Genomic DNA, 20823 nt, shown 5'->3' with positions numbered 1-20823 from the left:
AAGTTGCAGGATACAAAATTAACACAGAGAAATCTGTAGCTTTCCTATATACTAACAATGAATCTATAGAAAGAGAAATCAGGAAAACAATTCCATTCACCATTGCATCAAAAAGAATAAAATACCTAGGAATAAACCTAACCAAAGAAGTGAAAGACTTATACTCTGAAAACTACAAGTCACTTCTAAGAGAAATTAAAGGGGACACTAATAAATGGAAACTCATCCCATGCTCATGGCTAGGAAGAATTAATATCGTCAAAATGGCCATCCTGCCCAAAGCAATATACAGATTTGATGCAATCCCTCTCAAATTACCAGCAACATTCTTCAATGAATTGGAACAAATAATTCAAAAATTCATATGGAAACACCAAAGACCCCGAATAGCCAAAGCAATCCTGAAAAAGAAGAATAAAGTAGGGGGGATCTCACTCCCCAACTTCAAGCTCTACTACAAAGCCATAGTAATCAAGACAATTTGGTACTGGCACAAGAACAGAGCCACAGACCAGTGGAACTGATTAGAGACTCCATAAATTAACCCAAACATATATGGTCAATTAATATTTGATAAAGGAGCCATGGACATACAATGGCAAAATGACAGTCTCTACAACAGATGGTGCTGGCAAAACTGGACAGCTACATGTAGGAGAATGAAACTGGACCATTGTCTAACCCCATATACAAAGGTAAACTCAAAATGGATCAAAAACCTGAATGTAAGTCATGAAACCATTAAACCCTTGGAAAAAAACATAGGCAAAAACCTCTTAGACATAAACATGAGTGACCTCTTCTTGAACATATCTCCCCAGGCAAGGAAAACAACAGCAAAAATGAGCAAGTGGGACTACATTAAGCTGAAAAGCTTCTGTACAGCGAAAGACACATCAATAGAACAAAAAGGAACCCTACAGTATGGGAGAATATATTTGAAAATGACAGATACGATAAAGGCTTGACGTCCAGAATATATAAAGAGCTCACACGCCTCAACAAACAAAAAACAAATAACCTAATTAAAAAATGGGCAGAGGAACTGAACAGACAGTTCTCCAAAAAAGAAACACAGATGGCCAAGAGACACATGAAAAGAGTTCCACATAGCTAATTATCAGAGAAATGCAGATTAAAACTACAATGAGGTATCACCTCACACTAGTAAGGATAGCTGCCATCCAAAAGACAAACAACAACAAATGTTGGCGAGGCTGTGGAGAAAGGGGAACCCTCCTACACTGCTGGTGGGAATGTAAATTAGTTCAACCATTGTGGAAAGCAGTATGGAGGTTCATCAAAATGCTCAAAACAGACCTACCATTTGACCCAGGAATTCCACTCCTAGGAATTTACCCTAAGAACGCAGCAATCAAGTTTGAAAAAGACAGATGCACCTCTATGTTTATCGCAGCACTATTTACAATAGCCAAGAATTGGAAGCAGCCTAAATGTCCATCAGTAGATGAATGGATAAAGAAGATGTGGTACATATACACAATGGAATACTACTCAGCCATAAGAAGTGGAAAAATCCAACCATTTGCAGCAACATGGATGGAGCTGGAGAGTATTATGCTCAGTGAAATAAGCCAAGCGGAGAAAGAGAAATACCAAATGATTTCACTCAATTGAGGAGTATAGGAACAAAGGAAAAACTGAAGGAACAAAACAGCAGCGGAATTACAGAACCCAAAAATGGACTAACAGGTACCAAAGGGAAAGGAATTGGGGAGGATAGGTGGACAGGGAAGGATAAGGGGGGGAAAGAAGAAGGGGGTATTAAGATTAGCATGCATGGGGGGAGGGAGAAGGGGGAGGGTGGGCTGCACAACACAGAGCGGACAAGTAGTGACTCTACAACATTTTGCTAAGTTGATGGACAGTAACCATAATGTGGTTGTTAGGGGGGACCTGATATAGGGGAGAGCATAGTAAACATAGTATTCTTCATGTAAGGGTAGATTAAAAATTTAAAAAAAAAAGAAAAAGAGAACAAAAGAAAGAAAAGGGGGATTACTCCTTTATAGGATAAAACTATTGGTAAATCAAAGATCAACGCATGTTTTAAATATCCTTAATGTTGATAACTTAAAGGGTGTCAGATGATCAGCTATGGAGGTACTCTTTTCTGATAATATTCCTTTCTCTTAATTAAAAAAAAAAAGCAGTTACTGTGTGCTGACCTCCAATGAGTTCTGCACAGTGGTATAGAGGGCATGTCAAAGTGTGGGCAAACGGTCTGTTTGTTTCTATGCAGAAGATCAAGTCCTAGCTTGGATACCCAGAAAATGAACTAAGATACGATATGAGGAGGAGCTCCCGGCATCAGCACTCTCTGGAAGACTTGTGCCGGGGGATGATCATCAAAAAGCCTCCACAGGGATCCGGACGATGCTGCGGTTGTGGCTGCATCCAGCCCACCGTCTCCTGGACTTGCCATAGGAATGAGGAGGGAGATGTCTAGGCTGGCATGTGCATACAGTGAGACAACGAATTTGACCAGATCTGTACTGTTGGAGCTCAACCAGGAGTTGGGAGGGGTGCAAGTTGTAGCACTCCAAAATCTCATGACTATAGACTATCTATGGTTAAAAGAACATATGGGATGTGAACAGATCCCAGAAATGGGCTGCTTTAATTTGTCTGATGGTTCAAGTACAGTTGGACAATATACATCATATCATAGACAAATTTTCACAAATGCCTAGGGTGCCTAACTGGGTTTCTTGGCTTCACTGGAGATGGATGGTAATTATAGATTTGCTTAGTTTATGTCACCATATTTCTATTATGTTAACATGTGTGTGCAAGTTAGTCAGTAGTTTAAAACCTATACATGCTTAAGGTACTCTACAAGAAGATATGTCAAAGAAATAATCAATCCTCCCATGTTTTCTTCCATCTGCTACCTCTATAGCTTTTCTTCTTCCTTCCTAATTACAACCCTTAAATAGAATTCGTGCCTCATATCGAATTTACCGAGTATCATAATTCCTCCAGGTGGTAAAGATACCTCGAGACAAGAGCTGAGCATAGAAGCCACAGGGCATAAATCTGCAAAGAAGTAAAAGCTAACCTTTGCAAACAATATGGCTTCTCTCTCACTTACCAACTTTACATTTCCCTGTATGGCCCCGGAAGATGACTGGTTAGCCATAGACAGGTAAGATTCCTCAAGGGAGGAACAACCTAAGACAGGCACAGTCGCAGGGGGGCCATCAGGTGAGAATTTGGGGATCAACAGAGGGGAGGCGCAGAACCTCACCCCCCCTGCTTTGAGAGAAATCTTCTGCATCTGTGGATGTCTTGCTGCCCTTGTCTAGCCTGGATTAATACTTAGTCCATAGGCACACACCTGATCATCTGATCATCTACATTTGCCCTCTTAGGGCACTAAACTATGTTTTCTACCTTTATCTTGCATCTACCTACCACTTCAGCATTTTATTAAAAATAAAAATGATAATAATAATAGGAGAAATGTGGGATCAACATATATCAAGTACAAAAATCAAACAAATATTCATATTTGACCTGATTGTTTATAGGTCATAATGCATGATCAAAACCGAAAGTTTCTGTGATGAATGCCCTTGTACTGTTCACCATTTAAGAATTTATTCACTATGTAAGAATTCATTCACCATGTAAGAACTTGTTCGTTATGCTTCAGAAGATTGGAGACTGACGAGAATTAGGCTTGAGATGGATTAATGATTGTACATTGAGTGTTGACCCCCCTATACTGAATTTTATTGTTGTTAACAACCATTTGATCAATAAATATGAGAGTTGCCTCCTCAAAAAAAAAAATGTCTGTTTTATCTGAAATATGAAAAAAGTAGGCACACCATTTTCCTTTTCCTAATATTTGTGTGATATACTTTTTCACATCCTTTTATTGATAAAATGTCTTTTATTGGTCTAAGTTCTCAACATTTGATGCTGTTATTGTTGACTTCTAAGAGTTATTTTTCACTATTTATACGTAACCTTCAAATTATCACAGTTTGATCACTTATCCTTTAATTTTACATGGAAGTTAATCCAGAGCAATCCCAATTAGTTGTTTCTTCAATTTTTGTCAGTGAAATTTGAAGTTTTAAATGTATGTTTGAACATAATTTGTTAAATGTAAACTAATTCATGTTTTGGGATGCTATTTTACATGTAATTGCCATTTTATGTCAATATCAAATTGTTATTTTCTAGTTTTTAGAATCACAATCGAGTTTTATGTTTATTTTATATCATGTGACCATGCTCACTTATCTATTTAACAGTTTTTTTTTTTGGAGATTCATTAGGATTTTCTATGTAAAAGATACTGTTTTTCCTTCCCAACTTTTATGTCTTTTATTCTTTATAGTGACCTCATTGCAACAACTATGCCCCCCAGTATATTGTTGAAAGAAATGACAAGAGTGAATATCCCTGTCTTTTTTATCAATCTTAAAGATAAAACAGTAAGGTTTTGTATTTGGGATGCCCTTTATTAGGTTAAGGAATTATCCTTCATTTTCTTTTGCTAAGCATTCATTTTTTAAATTCACGAATTAGTCTTGATTTGTTTTTCAAATGCTTTTACTGCATCTATTAAGATGATTACATGGCTTTACTCCTTTATTCTTTTGATATTGTGAAGTAAAACAATTTTTTTTCAAATGTTAATAAAATTTTGCATTCCCAGAATAAAGCCCACTTGGTCATTAGGCATTATCCTTTGTGTATACTACTGGATCCAATATGCTAATATTTTGTTAAGGCATTTTGTATTTTTATTCATATGGGATGTTGCTCTGTAGCTTTCTCTCATGGTATCTTAGTCCAGTTTTAATATCAGAGTGTCCTGGCCTAAGGATTATTTGCAAACTATTCTGTCTTCTAATTTCTGGAAGCATTTGTGTAAGATTGGTATTATTTCTTGTTTAAATGTTTCATTGAATTCATCAGTGAAACCATCTGTTCCTGTCGTATTTTGAATTATGAATTCACTTTCTTTAGAAAATATACCTTACTCCATTTTATATTTTTTAGTTAATTTGGAAAATTTGGTTTTTCAAAGAATTGTCAGTTTCATCTAAGTGGTGAAATATCTTGACATAAGGCTCTTCATAATATTTCCTTATTATACTTTTAATACATGTAAGACTTGAATGACATTCTCTCTTTCATTCCTAGTATTCATAGTTTGTTTTCCCTTTTTCTTCTTGATCAGATTAGTTAAGGCTTATGATTCTTTTCAAATAACCAGCTCTTGATTTTACAGATTTTCTCTATCATTTTTCTGTTTTCAATTTCATTCATTCTCTTTCTTTATTTGCTCTTCTATTTCTAGTTATTATGGTAGTTTAGATTGTTGATTTGAATAATACTTCCATCTTTTCTAATATAGTAAGCACTTAAAAGTATATATTTCCCCTATGCATGGCTTTACCTACAACCCACAAATTTTGGAATGCCATGTTTTCATTTTCATTCAGTTAAAAATATTTTATAATTTAACTTATTCTTTCTTCTTTCACCCATGTACTATGCACAAATGTGTATTTCTAATTCCAAATACATAAGGATTTTTGAAGTACCTTATAGTTACAGATTCCTACTTTTATTGCACTCTGGTCACAGAATATTCCATGTATAGTAGAAAAGAATGTTTATTTTGGTCTTTTTGGGTGAAGTTTCCTATAAATGCCAATTACATCATGGTGCTTTATGGAATTCTTCCAATCTTATATACCCTTACTGGTGCTGTCTACTTGTTCCATCAGTTAATAAGAAAAGTGTGTTGAAAGAGCCAACCATAGTATTCTGTCTCTTTTGCCTTTCATTTCTGTTGTTTTTGCTTCATTTATATTCAATCTTTGTTCTTAGGTACATACAAAGTTAGCATTGCTATGTCTTCCTAGAGAATTGACCTTGTAATTATGGAATGTCTATCTTTATTCCTGATGATATTTCTTATTATGTAATCTATTTTATGGGATATTGATATAGCCACTCTAGTTTTCTTTGGATTATTTTTTGCATTTTATATCACTTACCATTTATTTCCTTTTAATCTTTCTTTGTCTTTAGAACAAAGTGAGTCTGTTACAGACAACATAGAGTTGGTTTTGGCTTTGTATACAAGAGAAGAGAGAAGAGAGGAGAAAGTGTTCCTTTTCTTTTTTATAATATAAGGAACTCCTATTTGAAAGTCAAAGTGAAGTCAAATGAGCATATTTACTAAGATGAGTCAGTGCCGGGTGACCCAGCCGGATTTGAAAAAAATGACAGTAGGAAATAAGGAAGAATTAAAAGTGTTTCTGACCATTTTGACACTGAATGAATAACGCATGACTTTTAAGCAGTATATAATAGGAATTAAAAATTGTGAGTCAACAACCCTGCAACATTTTATGATAGGATTGTATAAGAGAATGAAATTTAGGTCTGTATCATAGACATGATTGAAATACATTTATATCTCAATTGTATGTCTTAGCAAAAGGGAGTAATGACATTAATAATCTATAATGAGAAATGATTTGAAACTTTTTATTTATCAGTGGAGTAGACTGTAGTACATTGATACATGTTATTTTCTGAGCAGTTTTATAGTATGCCAGATAGTGAGGACACAGCAAAAGACAACACAGTCACTATCCCTATCCTGATAAAGTTTATATTTTAGCAGTAGGAGAAATAAGCATGTGATTAAATAATCACACATCATTAGATAATTACCAGTGGTGAAAGCACTGAATGTACAATCTAGTCTTCAAGGGACCACTCCAAAGGTGACAGTTAAGAGATCTGAAGAATGGGTAGGCATAAGGTATGTTAAGGTGGTTGGTTTGATAGACTAACCTGGGAAAATGCCTGAGGCAGGAGAAAACTTGTTATGTTAAGGAAATGAGAGAAGGCTAGTATATCTGGAATTAAGTGGAGGGGAGAAGGTAGGATGTGAGAGGGGTTTTTCACCTCACCACTGACTGGACACTATGTTAAAATAAATTACATGTAGTCCTTATGATTTGAACTGCTCTTACCTAAACTAGCAGTGTGACCTTCAAAAAGTTTCTTCTCTTAACGCAAGTTTCCTTATCAGTATAGAGAGAGATAATTATGCTGTAAATGACATTGTCACAGTCTGCTGGCTATGACTTAGGTTATTCCACCACTTGTTAATCTTTCTGAAGTCTCTTTCATTTTGCGGTGTTATGCTATTGAACCAATCAGCTTTTATACAGTTAGAATAACTCTGGGCTCAGCATTTCAGTGATTCATATTGCCAAATATCAGCTGACCCAAATGCACAGCCTATAAACCCAACATTAAGAAAACAAAGTATTTGCAAGATTCCTTAAGGGATAGTAGGAAAGATAAAAGGCTGTTTCTTCTGCCAGAAGAATCAAAGCACTTATGTATTTTACCATTTGTTCCTGTGTCTGATCTTTGAAGTTCAGTCTTCCTGAGCACTTTTCTGAATCCACATTTTTGCTGATTAAGAAACTATAACTTTGTATGTGGCTGAATAATACTCCTTTTTGTATATACAACACACCTTCTTTATTCATTCCTGTTTTGAAGGACAGTTAGATTGCTTTCATGTCTTGGCTCTTGTAAATAATGCAGCAGTAAACACAGGGGTGCATATAGCTTTCCAAATCAGGGATTTTGTTTTCTTCAAGGAGGTGTTGGGGTGGGTGGATAGGGAGGTTGAGGGGGATAGAAAGGAACAAAAATTCTCAATCATAATGTAGGTTGGTCATGGGGATAGTAGTACAGCAGGGAGAATATAAATATAGTCAATGATTCTGTAACATTTTCTTATGTTGACTGATACATGTACTATTTGTGGGGAGGATTTAATAGTTTGGGTAACTATAGAACCAATGTGTTGTATACTTGAAACTGAAGTAAGATTGTGTATCAACAGTACTTCAATTAAAAATAAAATAAAAGGTCTGTGTGTAGGGGAAGCCCAGATGGCGGCCTGAGTAGAGCAATGGAAATCTCCTCCTAAAACCATATATATTTTTGAAAATACAACAAATACAACTATTCATAAAAGAGAGAGCAGAAGACATAGGACAACAGCCAGACCACATCCATACCTGCAAGAACCCAGTGCCTCACAAAGGGGGTAAGATACAAGCCACAGCCTGGCAGGAGCCAAGAGCCCCACACCCCAGCTCCCGGTGGGAGGAGGGGAGCTGGTGCGGGGAGTGAGAGGGGGTGCAAGACAGCTAAATAGCCAGCCCTAGCCATCAGCACCAGAGTGCCGACACACAGTGCGTGGGGTGCTGGAAACTAGGGAAACAGGACAGTAAGACATGTGAGCAGGTCCCCGCAGACCACGCCCTGGGACAAAGAAAAGCAAGTGCTTTTTGAAAGCCTTAAAGGGACAGGGTCCCCACGGCTGCATGGAAGCATTCTAGAACACTTAGCCCAGCAGCTGGAAATCCCAGCTAACACCAGGCGCCCTAACACACTGGGTGGCAGTGCAGCTTGAAGGCCATTCACAGTGATGAACAGCCTCCCACCTTTCTTCCCTTAGACACTGCTCCACCATATTGGAGCAGCAGACCAAGTCAGGCCACACCCATAGCAACTGCAGAGCTTAACTCCACAGCAACTGGCATGCTTATTTCCAAAGGAGCCAGGCAAGAATCAGAGCCTCCTTCTGCAGGCAGCTGAGCAGCACAAGCCGCTGGAGGTCACTGTTCTCCCAGGAGAAGGTCACAAACCAGCAAGAAGGGACATACTTCCAGCTGACACACAGCACCAGCCCTGCACAACTACTGCTATCACCATGAAAAGGCAAAAGAATTTGATACAGACCAAAATCACAGAGTCAACACCTGAGAAGGAGATAGACCTAACCAATCTTCCAGAGAAAAAATACAAAATAACGGTTATAACCATGCTGAAGGAGCTGCAGAGAAATATACAAGAGCTAAGGGATGACGTGCAGAGGGAGATTACGGAAATGAAACAATCTCCGGAAGGATTTATAAGCAGAATGGATAAGATGCAAGAGGCCACTGATGGAATAGAAACCAGAGAAGAGGAATACATAGAAGCTGATGCAGAGAGTGATAAAAGGATCTCAAGGAATGAGGAAATATTAAGAGAACTGTGTGACCAATCCAAAAGGAACAATATCCACATTATTGGGATAACAGAAGAAGAAGAGAGAGAAAAAGGGATAGAAAGTGTCTTAGAAGAAATAATGGCTGAAAACTTCCCCAAACTGGGGGAGGAAATAGTCAATCAGATCATGGAAGTACACAGAACTCCAAACAGAAGGGACCCAAGGAGGACAAAAACAAGACACATGATAATTAAAATGGCAGAGATCAAGGACAATGAAAGAGTTTTGAAGGCAGCTAGAGAGAGGAAAAAGGTCACCTACAAAGGAAAACCCATCAAGCTATCATAAGACTTCTCAACAGAAACCTTACAGGCCAGAAGATAATGACATGATATATTTAATGCAATTAAACAGAAGGGCCTTGAACCAAGAATACTGTATCCAGCATGATTATCATTTAAATATGAAGAAGGGATTAAACAATTCCCAGACGAGCAGAAGTTGAGGAAATTTTGCCTCCCACAAACCACCTCTACAGGGTAGTTTAGAGGAGCTGATCTAGATGGTAGCACCCCTAAGACTAAATAGATGTCACTAGAGAAAATAAAATCACAGCAAGAAACTGACCAACCAAACATTAACTAAACACAAAAAATAAAATCAACTACCCACAAAAGCAGTTAAAGGAAACACAAAAGAGCACACGATAAAACAATCAACACATAAAGAATGGAGGAGGAGGAATAAGATGGGAGATAAATGAATAATCATCAGATAGTGTTTATAACAGCTCAATAAGTGTTAAACAGTAAGATACTAAAGAGGATAAACTTGCACCATTGGTAACCATGAATCTAAAGCCTACAATGGCAGTAAGTACATATCTTTCAATAATCACCCTAAATATAAATGGACTGAATGCACAAATCAAAAGACATAGAGTAATAGAATGGATAAAAAAGCAAGACCCATCTATATGCTGCTTACAAGAAACTCATCTCAAACCCAAAGACATGCACAGACTAAAAGTCAAGGGATGGAATAAGATATTTCATGCAAACAACAGGGAGAAATAAACAGGTTTTGCAGTACTAGTATCAGACAAAATAGACTTCAAAGCAAAGAAAGTAACAAGAGATAAAGAAGGACATTACATAATTATAAAGGGCTCAGTCCAACAAGAGGATGTAACCATTATAAATACATATGCACCCAAAACAGGAGCACCAGCATATGTGAAATAAATACAAACAGAACTAAAGGATGAAACAGAATGCAATGCATTCATTTTAGGAAACTTCAACATGCCACTAACTCTAAGGGATAGATCCACCAGACAGAAAATAGTAAGAACATGGAGGCACTGAACAACACACTAGAACAGATGGACCTAATAAACATCTATAGAGCTCTACACCCAAAAGCAACAGAATACACATTCTTCTCAAGTGCACATGGAACATTCTCCAGAATAGACCACAAACTAGGCCACAAAAAGAGCCTCAGTAAATTCCAAAAGATTGAAATTCTACCAGCCAACTTTTCAGATCACAAAGGTATAAAACTAGAGATAAATTCTACAAAGAAAACAAAAAGGCTCACAAACACATGGGGGAATAACCACAAATTCCTATATAAACAATGGATCAATGAACAAATTAAAAGAGATCAAGGAATATATGGAAACAAATGACAACAACACAAAGGCCCAACTTCTGTGAGGTGCAGTGAAAGCAGTCTTAAGAGGAATGTATACAGCAATACAGGCATAATTATAGAAGGAAGAACAATCCCAAATGAACAGTCTAACTTCACAATTATCGAAATAGGAAAAACAAGAACTAATGAGGCCTAAAGTCAGCAGAAGGGACATAGAAAAGATCAGAGAAGAAACAAACAAAATTGAGAAGAATAAAACAATAGAAAAATCAATGGAACAAAGAGCTGGATTTTTGAGAAAATAAACAAATAGATAAGCCTCTAGCCAAACTTATTAAGAGAAAAGGAGAATCAAGACACATCAACAGAATCAAAAATGAGAAAGGAAAAATCACGACAGATGCCACAAAAATACAAAGAATTATTAGAGACTACTATGATTACCTATATGCTAACACGCTGGAAAACCTAGAAGAAATGGACAACTTGCTAGAATAATACAACAGTCCAAGACTGCCCAAGGAAGAAACAGAATAGTTAAATAAACCAATTACGAGCAAAGTAATTGAAGCAGGAATAAAAAACTACATAAGAACAAAACCGCTGGGACAGATGGATTTACCTCGGAATTTTATCAGACATACAGAGGAGACATAATACCCATTCTCCTTAAAGTTTTCCAAAAAATAGAAGACGAGGGAATACTCCCCAACTCATTCTGTGAAGCCAACATCACCCTTATACCAAAACCAGGCAAAGACCCCACCAAAAAAGAAAATTACAGAAAAATATCTCTGATGAACGTAGATGCAAGAATACTCGACAAAATATTAGCAACCGAATTCAAGAATATATCAAAAGGACTGTACACCACGACCAAGTGGGATTTATCCCAGGGATGCAAGGATGGTACAACATTAAAAAATCCATCAACATCATCCACCACATCAACAAAAAGGACAAAAAACCCCATGATCATCTGCATAAATTCTGAAAAATCATTCAACAAAATTAAACTTCCATTCATGATAAAAACTTTCAGCAAAATGGGTATAGAGGGCAAGTACCTCAACATAATGAAGGCTATATATGAGAAACCCACAGCTAACATCATTCTGAACAGCAAGAAGCTGAACACTTTTCCTCTGAGATTGGGAACAAGACAGGGATGCCCACTCTCCCTACTGTTATTTAACATAGTACTGGAGGTCCTAGCCATGGAGATTAGATATAACAAAGAAATAGACGGAATCCAGATTGGTAAAGAAGAGACTAAACTGTCACTATTTGCAAATGACATGATATTGTACATAAAACACCCTAAAGATTTCAATCCAAAACTACGAGAACTGATATTGGAATACAGCAATGTTGAGGATACAAAATTAACACACAGAAATCTGTGGCTTTCCTATACACTAACAATGAACTAATAGAAAAAGAAATCAAGAAAACAAATCTGTTCACAATTGCATCAAAAAGAATGAAATACCTAGGAATAAACCTAATCAAGGAAGTGAATGACCTATACCCTAAAAACTATAAGACACTCTTACAAGAAAGTAGAGGAAACTAACAAATGGAAACTCATCCCATGCTCTTGGCTAGAAAGAATTAATATCGTCAAAATGACCATCCTGCCCAAAGCAATATAGAGATTTGATGCAATCCCTATCAAATTACCAAAAACATACTTCAACAAACTGGAACAAATGGTGCAAAAATTCATACAAAAACACCAAAGACCCCGAATAGCCAAAGCAATCTGAGATAGAAGAATAAAGTGGGTGGGGGATATTACTCCCCAAACTTCAAGCTCTACTACAAAGCCATAGTAATCAAGACAATTTGGTATTGGCACAGGAAAAGAGCCACAGAGCAGTGGAACAGAATAGAGACTCCACACATTAACCCAAACATATATTGTCAATTTATATATGATAAAACTGCCATAGACATACAATGGGGAAATCTCTTCAACAGATGATGCTGGCAAAACTGGAAAGCTGTATGTAAGAGAATGAAACTGGATCACTGTCTAACCCCATACACAAGAGTAAATTTGAAATGGATTAAAGACTTTAATTTAAGTCTTGAAAAAATAAATCTGTTATAAAAAAACATAGGGAAAAATCTCTTGGACATAAACATTAGCAACTTCTTCATGAATATATCTCCCTGTGCAAGGAAAACAAAAGCAAAAATGAACAAGTGGGACGACATCAAGCTGATAAGCTTCTGTACAGCAAAGGACACCATCAAGAGAACAAAAAGGTACATTAGGGGAGAATATATTCGTAAATGACAGATCCAATAAACCTAATCAAGGAAGTGAATGACCTATACCCTGAAAACTATAAGACACTCTTACGAGAAAGTAGAGGACACTAACAAATGAAAACTCATCCCATGCTCTTAGCTAGACCAAGATAAAATCCAAAAAATATAAAGAGCTCACATACCTAAAAAATCAAAAACCAAATAATCCAATTAAAAAATGGTTGAAGGGGATGAGCAGTTCTCCAAAGAAGGAATTCACATGGCCAACAGACACATGAAAAGATTCCACACATCACTAGTTATCAAAGAAATGCAAATTAAAAGCCCAATGAGATAACCATGTCACACCCGTAAGGAGTGCCACCATTCAAAAGACAAACAACAAATGTTAGCGAGGTTGTGGAGAAAGGCGAACCCTCCTACACTGCTGGTGGGAATGGAAACTAGTTCAACCATTGTGGAAAGAGGTATGGAGTTTCCTCAAAATGCTCAAAACAGACATACCATTTGACTGAGGAATTCCACTGCTAGGAATTTACCCTCAGAATGCAGCAGCCCAGTTTGAAGAAGACAGATGCACCCCTATGTTTGTCACAGCACTATTTGCAATAGCCAATAAATGGAAGCAATCTAATTGTCCATCAGTAGATGAATAGATAAAGAACATGTGGTACATATACACAATGGAATATTATTCACTCATAAGAAGAAAACAAATCATACCATTTGCAACAACATGGACAGAGCTAAAGGGTATTATGCTCAGTGAAATAAACCATGGGGAGAAAGGCAAATACCAAATTATTTCACTCATATGTGGAGTATAAGAACATAGAAAAACAGAAGGAACAAAACAGAGCAGAATCACAGAACCCAAGAATGGACTAACAGTTACCAAAGGGAAAGGGACTGGGGAGAATGGGAGGGATGGGAGGGATAAGGGTGGGGAAGAGAAAAAGGGGTATTATGATTAGCATGTATATTGTGGTGGAGAGGAACAGGGAGGGCTGTGCAACAAAGAGAAGACAAGCAGTGATTCTACAACATCTTACTATGCTGATGGACAGTGACTGTAATGGGGTTTTTGGGGGGAGTTGGTGAAGGGGGATCCCTTGTAAACATAATATTCTTTATTTAATTGTAGATTAATGCTAAATAAATAAATAAAATAGAAAATGGCCATCCTTCCTAAAGCAATCTACAGATTCAATGCAATCTGTATCAAAATACAAACAGCATTTCTCAATGAACTAGAGCAAATAGTTCTATAATTCATATGGAACCACCAAAGACCCTAATAGCCAAAGCAATCTGGAGAAGGGAGAATAAAGCAGGGGTTGGGGGTGGGATTATGCTCCCTGACTTCAAGCTCTACTACGAAGCCTCAGTAATCAAGACAATTTGGTACTGGCACAACTACAGACCCATAGGCCAATGGAACAGACCAGAGAGCCCAGATATAAACCCAAACATATATGGTCAATTAATATATGATAAAGGAGCCCTGGATACACAATAGGGAAATGACAGCCCCTTCACCAGCTGAGATTGGCAAAACTCGATATTTATATGCAAGAGAATTAAACTGGATTATTGTCTAACTCCATACACAGTAGGTCAGACACCTGAATGTAAGTCATGAAATGATAAAACTCTTAGAAGGAAACATAGGCAAAAATCTCCTGAATATAACATGAGCAACTTTTTTCTGAATGCATCTTTTTGAGCAAGGGAAACAAAATAAAAATGAACAAATGGAACTACATCATGCTAAAAAGCTCCTGTATAGCAAAGGATACTATCAGCAGAACAAAAAGGCATAATCATCCTACTGTATGGGATAATATATTTGTGAATGACTTATCTGACAAGGAGTTAACATCCAAAATATATAAAGAACTCATATGCCTCAACACCCAAAAAGCAAATAACCTTATTAAAAAATGGGCAGAGGATATGAACAGACACTTCTCCAAAGAAGAAATTCAGATGGCCAACAAGCATATGAAAATATGCTCCACATTGCTAATTATCAGGAAAATGCAGATTAAAACCACAATCAACTATCACCTCACATCAGTTAGTTTGGCCAACATAGAAGAGAATAGGAACAACAAATGCTGGCGAGGATGCAGAGAAAGGTGAACCCTCCTGCACTGCCAGTGGGAATGTAAACTAGTTCACCCATTGTGGAAAGCAGTATGGAGGTTTCTCAAAAAACTAAAAGTAGAAATACCATTTGACCCAGGAATTCCACTCCTAGGAATTAACCCTAAGAATGCAGTTTCCCAGTCTCAAAAAGACACATGCATCCTTATGTTTATTGCAGCACTATTTACAACAGCCAAGAAATGGAAGCAACCCAAGTGTCCATCAGTAGATGAATGGATAAAAAGAGGTGGTACATGTACACAATAGAATATTATTCAGCCATAAGAAAAAAACAGATCCTACCATTTGCAAAACCATGGATAGAGCTAGAGGGTATTATGCTCAGTGAAATAAGCCAGGTGGAGAAAGTCAAGTACCTATTGACTTCACTCATCTGTGGAGTTTAACAACAAAGCAAAAGCTGAATTAACAAAACAGCAGCAGATTCACAGAACCCAAGAATGGACTAATTATTGCCAAAGGGAAAGGTACTTGGGCAGGTTGGTGGGATGGGAGGGAGAAGGAGAATAAGGGGCATTACCATTAGCACTCAAATGTAGCGGGGAAAGCAGTATAGCAGAGAGAAGACAAGTAGTGATTCCATAGCATCTTCCTATGCTACTGATGTACAGTGACTGTAATGAGGTATGTGGGGGGGATTTGATAATAGGGGGAATCTAGTAACCACAGTGTTGCTCATGTAATTGTATATTAATGATGATACCAAAAACAACCTAAAAAATAAAAATTAGATAATTAATAAAATAAATACATCCTGAAAAAAAAAACAGCTTTAACTTCTGTATTCATTATATCTCTACCACCAAACCCAGCCACTAGACCACTAATGAGTACCATGTTAAGTGTCCCTTTGTGGTTGCAAAAATGTTGTTGAGCAATCCAATCTGAAAAATATTCCTGCATATTAGGTGAGACCTCAATCCATGGGAGGGTTCTTGACTCTGATCAAAAAGAATTCACAAGCAGGCCAAGCAGGTACAAGCAAAGAGTAGTTTAATAAAGCAAAGTACACACTCAAGGAAGGAATGTAGGTATGCACCAGAGATGAGCAGGCATAACAAAAACTTCTATCACTTATCAAATGAAGTAAGCTTTGGATAGAATTTTTAAATAATGAGGCCTATAGTCTCTTATCAACATATTTCATTTTCACTGATGTTACTAACTGGAGACTGAAATTAGGCCTTGGGAGCAATATATCCTAGAGTAATTAAGCCCAGAATTATAGGGTACCAGTTGCCAGGTATAGTAAAGAGATTTGAAGCTACATAATGTAAGATTTAGGTTATATCTACTAAATAACCTTCTGGCACTTTGTGTTTTTAACTCTGATAGGCACTACCACAAACGGAAAAATCTGATTCTATGTTGAGATTGGGGATTAACTAAATAGGTTTTCATAGTCTCTGCTTTTCCATTGTTTTGTAAGCTTATCACCATCACCTTGGTCTCTTACTACAAATACAGATCGCCATCTTCAACCCCTCAAAATTGTGACTCTGTAGGCCACAAATCTATGTCAACAGTTAACACCCAGGTGATTTTGATGTAGACTTATCCATACACTGGTTTTACAGCAGCAGAATCACAGACTCCAAGAAGGGACTCGCAGTTTGGGGAGGGGGCATGGTAAGGGAGGGAGAAGGGGATTAAGGGGCATGATTGGCACACATGGTTTGGGGGGTGGTATCATGGGGAAAATGGCATAACACAGAGAAGACAAGTAGGGACTGTGGCATCTTGCTATGCTGGTGGAAAGTGACTGTGGTGGGGTGGGGTGGCCTCGATAATATGGATGAATGTAGTGATGACCACAATATTGCTTATGTGAAACCTTCCTAAGACTGTATATCAATGATACCTTAATAAAAAATAAATAAATAAAAATTTAAAAAAAGAATCAATGTTTTAGTCCAATTGTTCTAAGAGGAAACCACCAAACTCTTGGTGAATGGACATTTACAGCCACTTTCTTCAAGAGCATATAAGGAATAGAGTTTCTTAAGGTTATACCTCTCCATTGAGTAATACAAATGTGCTGCAATTTCTGTCTGTATCAAATGCTGGCACCTGCCAATCAAGAGAAAGCAGAAGACACCTGTTATTCCTCAGTGTCAACTGCTAAACAATAGAATGTAGCAAAATTCAAAAGAGAAAAGTAATGATTTAAAGCAGTATTTTTGACAGAATCTAATATAGCTTGATCATAAAAATTTTTCTTGAAGACCAGGTAATACAATTCAACCTTATAATTTTACAGAGTCAGGAAAGTAAAGTCATATTAATCGTGTTGACATCAGATTTATAACAAAATCCAGGACACAATGACTTTTATACTTCCACATTTTTTAATTCACCAATTATGTGTATTATCTGAGTTCCTTGAGCACATGTACCTCTAGTACTTAGCATACTTCTTGGCACATAATACCTCAGTAAAAGTTTGTTGAACTGAACTGTTCTGCTTAATTACAGGTAGTCAAAAAATTTCCTAGAATGTTGGCCTTTCTAATATGACAGGCTAAAAACTCTCTCAATAAGTCTAGACAATGAATAATGTTACCTTTCTGACTGAAAAAAAGTTCCTTCTGTGGGATATATTATGTAAATAGAAAGCTTTTTCTCTATTATGCTCTTGTCCCACTCATCCTTTAAGATGCTGTTTGTGAAGTCAGTTTGGGCTTGGTCCAACAGGAAGCTGCATTGTATAAAGGTACACAGGGGACTCTAGTCAAAAGAGATACTGAGTTGGAATTTCGGGTTTGCTATTAACCTTTAACAAGGTACTTAAACCTGTTTAAATCTAAGTTTTCTCATCACTTTTCACTGCATCCTTTTGTGTCTGCATAAGGAGATGTCTATGGATTTCTAAAAAAATTCTAGTTGTTGCTGAAATTTCAAGAGACAGACCTTAAGATGATACTACCCAAAGCTGTTGGACTATTAACTGAAACCATATATATTTTTAAAAAAACCAGAATGTAAGAAAGCTTGCCTGATACCTAGTAGGAACTCAAGGAATGTGATCCCTAAGAAGGCAGGGACTGTGTTTTGCATACTATCATGAAAGTTGCAAGGACATAGCAGGAACTCAATAAATATATGCTCAATGAATAAAATGTTAATGTGTTTCCTTTCCTTCCTCTGCCTACTTTGTTCACAAAATATCTCTCACATCAATTATCATACCATGCATATGTATTTGTCTATTTTATACCTCCACCCAGATTGTGAACACATGGTTTTATCCTTGTTTGTAATGTCCCAGTTTCCAGTCTTCCAGTTCCTGGTCTCCAGCAGGCTTTAATAAAGGCTTGGTAAATAGCAGCCATTGGCCTATATGTTGTTGCTTTTATCCTCTTAAATCTCTATATGGTAATAATTTGCCATTATACTTAGAAACTTACTGTCTTTTTACAAAAAGCATTTCCATCTCTGAAACCAAAGTCAAGAGTCTGTACAGCTGTGTGAAGATGTAGCATTCTTCAAAGCTGAGATAAGCATATCCTAGTGATATGAATCACAGTATGTCTGAATGAATTTCTGCCAGTTTCTTTTACAGAGCTTCTACAACACTCAACCATTATGTGCCTGAAGGGAGTAAGATGGATGAATGAAATATATACATATATTGATGTGTTTTGTGTTCCATATGGACTCACAGCTTTCAAATACTCTAAGACAACACAAAGCCACTACCTTTGTGTGCAAGGTATCTGTAGGTTTTGGTTTTTTTCTTACAGGGAACTACTGTGCCCCAGATTTGAAATACAATTGAAAGCTGTAGTGGAAAGAAAAAGCCTTGAGATGCATTAGGGAGGGCAAGGGTTCAGGAGGCAGCGGCCTTGGATTCTAGTTCTACCAATGCTGTCTGGAACTATGGGGTGATTTAGAGCAACCCCTTTGAACCATAATATATTAGACTAAAGGGGTGGACTCCATCAGCAGTTTTCTCCAAATTATTTTTAACCCAAGTCTCCTTTCTTTCGGAGAAGTGCTCCATGTGAAATCCGAGTCCAGGTGAGATTGAGATGAGACGAAACCCTGTCCACTTCTTGTTTCCAAGGAGCCATAGAGACAAAGGAAAACCAAAACTAACCTGGTCTGCATGACTGTTACATACCCCTGCCTCTCAAAGAAGGTCTCAGGTTCTGTCCATTTCCCACTGCTTTCCCAAACCCAAGTCACCAGCTTGCATTCAGGGGCTATATTCAGTATCTAGAAGAACCATCTTGGAGTCCACTCCCTGCTGGAGGCAAGAGAGCTTCAGGGAGGGAACCCTGCTCCACCCCTCCAGCAGAGCAACTGCTGCTAGCAGTGACCCCAAATCTGGCCTGCCTGGTCCTTCTCTCCCTACCCTGTCCTGGGCCCTTGCATCAAGGTCTGTAACCGTTGGGGGCATTTCTTCCAAGGCCCCCAAGCTGTGTATTCTGAAATACTTCACTCCTCTCTAGCACTTACTGTTTTCCAACAATTTTGCTGTGAAATGTATGCTTTCTACACTCTCCTCCATCCTGATGTCCTAATTACCTCGTTTCAAAGCTAAGTGACCTCAGAGGTGGGAGCCGAAATGGAGAAGACATGCGGCAGCAAACAGGTTGTTTATCAACCTGGGACTGTGCGATTTAGTCAATCAGTACTGATTGCTCACCCCTTCTTGTGTTTCTTCTTAAGGAGTCTCCTGAAATTTACACAAGAGGGGCCACGTTCCACAAGCCCAGACCTTGGGAGGCAAACCTTGGCATCTCTCAATTTCTGTGCAGCTTGGATAGAATAGTGTGCAAGTGCAATAAGGTTCCAGCCATTACAGAATTTATACTTTCTATTATAGAATAAAATTTAATGGGGAAAATAAACAATCAGTAAGTAAACAATGAAAAATATTTGATTACCATAAATTTCCACCTTGGCACATGTAGGGATAAATTATACAGCCATCTTCATCCTCACCAAGGAAGAGCTGGAGGATGGGGAAGATGTGGCTATGTGTCCTGAATGTTCTCTTATTATGAAAGTGATCGATGGCTATGATCAGTTTACGTATGGAGAAGCATTTGCAGCCCCTACCATCAACAAATAATTGGTTAAATGATGAAGGCCTGAGCAGTCAAAATCCTGAACAATTAATTGGGAAAGAGCCAAAGTGGAAACAACAACATCAAATGCTGAGTTACAGACCTCTTTCACAGGGATGCCAGTACTGTGCTTTGCTATTCCAGTAGAATGTAGATTTGTTACATCAAATTAGAAGCAAGCCAACAGGGACATACCTAGATTTTATGCTTAGAACTTTGAGCTGGAAGTGTTCTTAATTTTCCATCCAAATTTTAAAGGAGGATATCTTCAAATCAGTGCTTTTGTTTCCTGTTAGACCATTTTAAGGTCTTGAACCTAAACACTTGCTATTTGATAGTGGCAGAATCTACCTCAAAGTCCTTAGTATCCCTTAGTTTAGATTTGGTTATTAAGATGATTCAAATTAGTGATTCTTGTAATTTTACATCACCTTTACTTTAGAAACTTTGAAACTTAAGAAAGCATTTCCTAGTCTGTACTGTACTTCAAGCTCCTGTACCAAATGTTAGGCTTGCCCTTGGTCTTGTCTTTTTTGGAATATGTTCTGT

General features: G+C 37.5%; 1 pseudogene; it reads left to right on the top strand.

Annotated features, from left to right (window-relative positions):
• LOC140847578 (regulator of nonsense transcripts 3B-like) overlaps window positions 1-20823 on the top strand; it is a 372804-nt pseudogene that overhangs the window by 288748 nt on the left and 63233 nt on the right.

Source organism: Manis javanica, chromosome Y (assembly GCF_040802235.1).
Source record: "Manis javanica isolate MJ-LG chromosome Y, MJ_LKY, whole genome shotgun sequence".
NCBI lineage: Eukaryota > Metazoa > Chordata > Mammalia > Pholidota > Manidae > Manis > Manis javanica.
The sequence above is the reverse complement of the archived record's forward strand: the minus strand, read 5'-3'. Positions and strand labels throughout refer to the sequence as shown.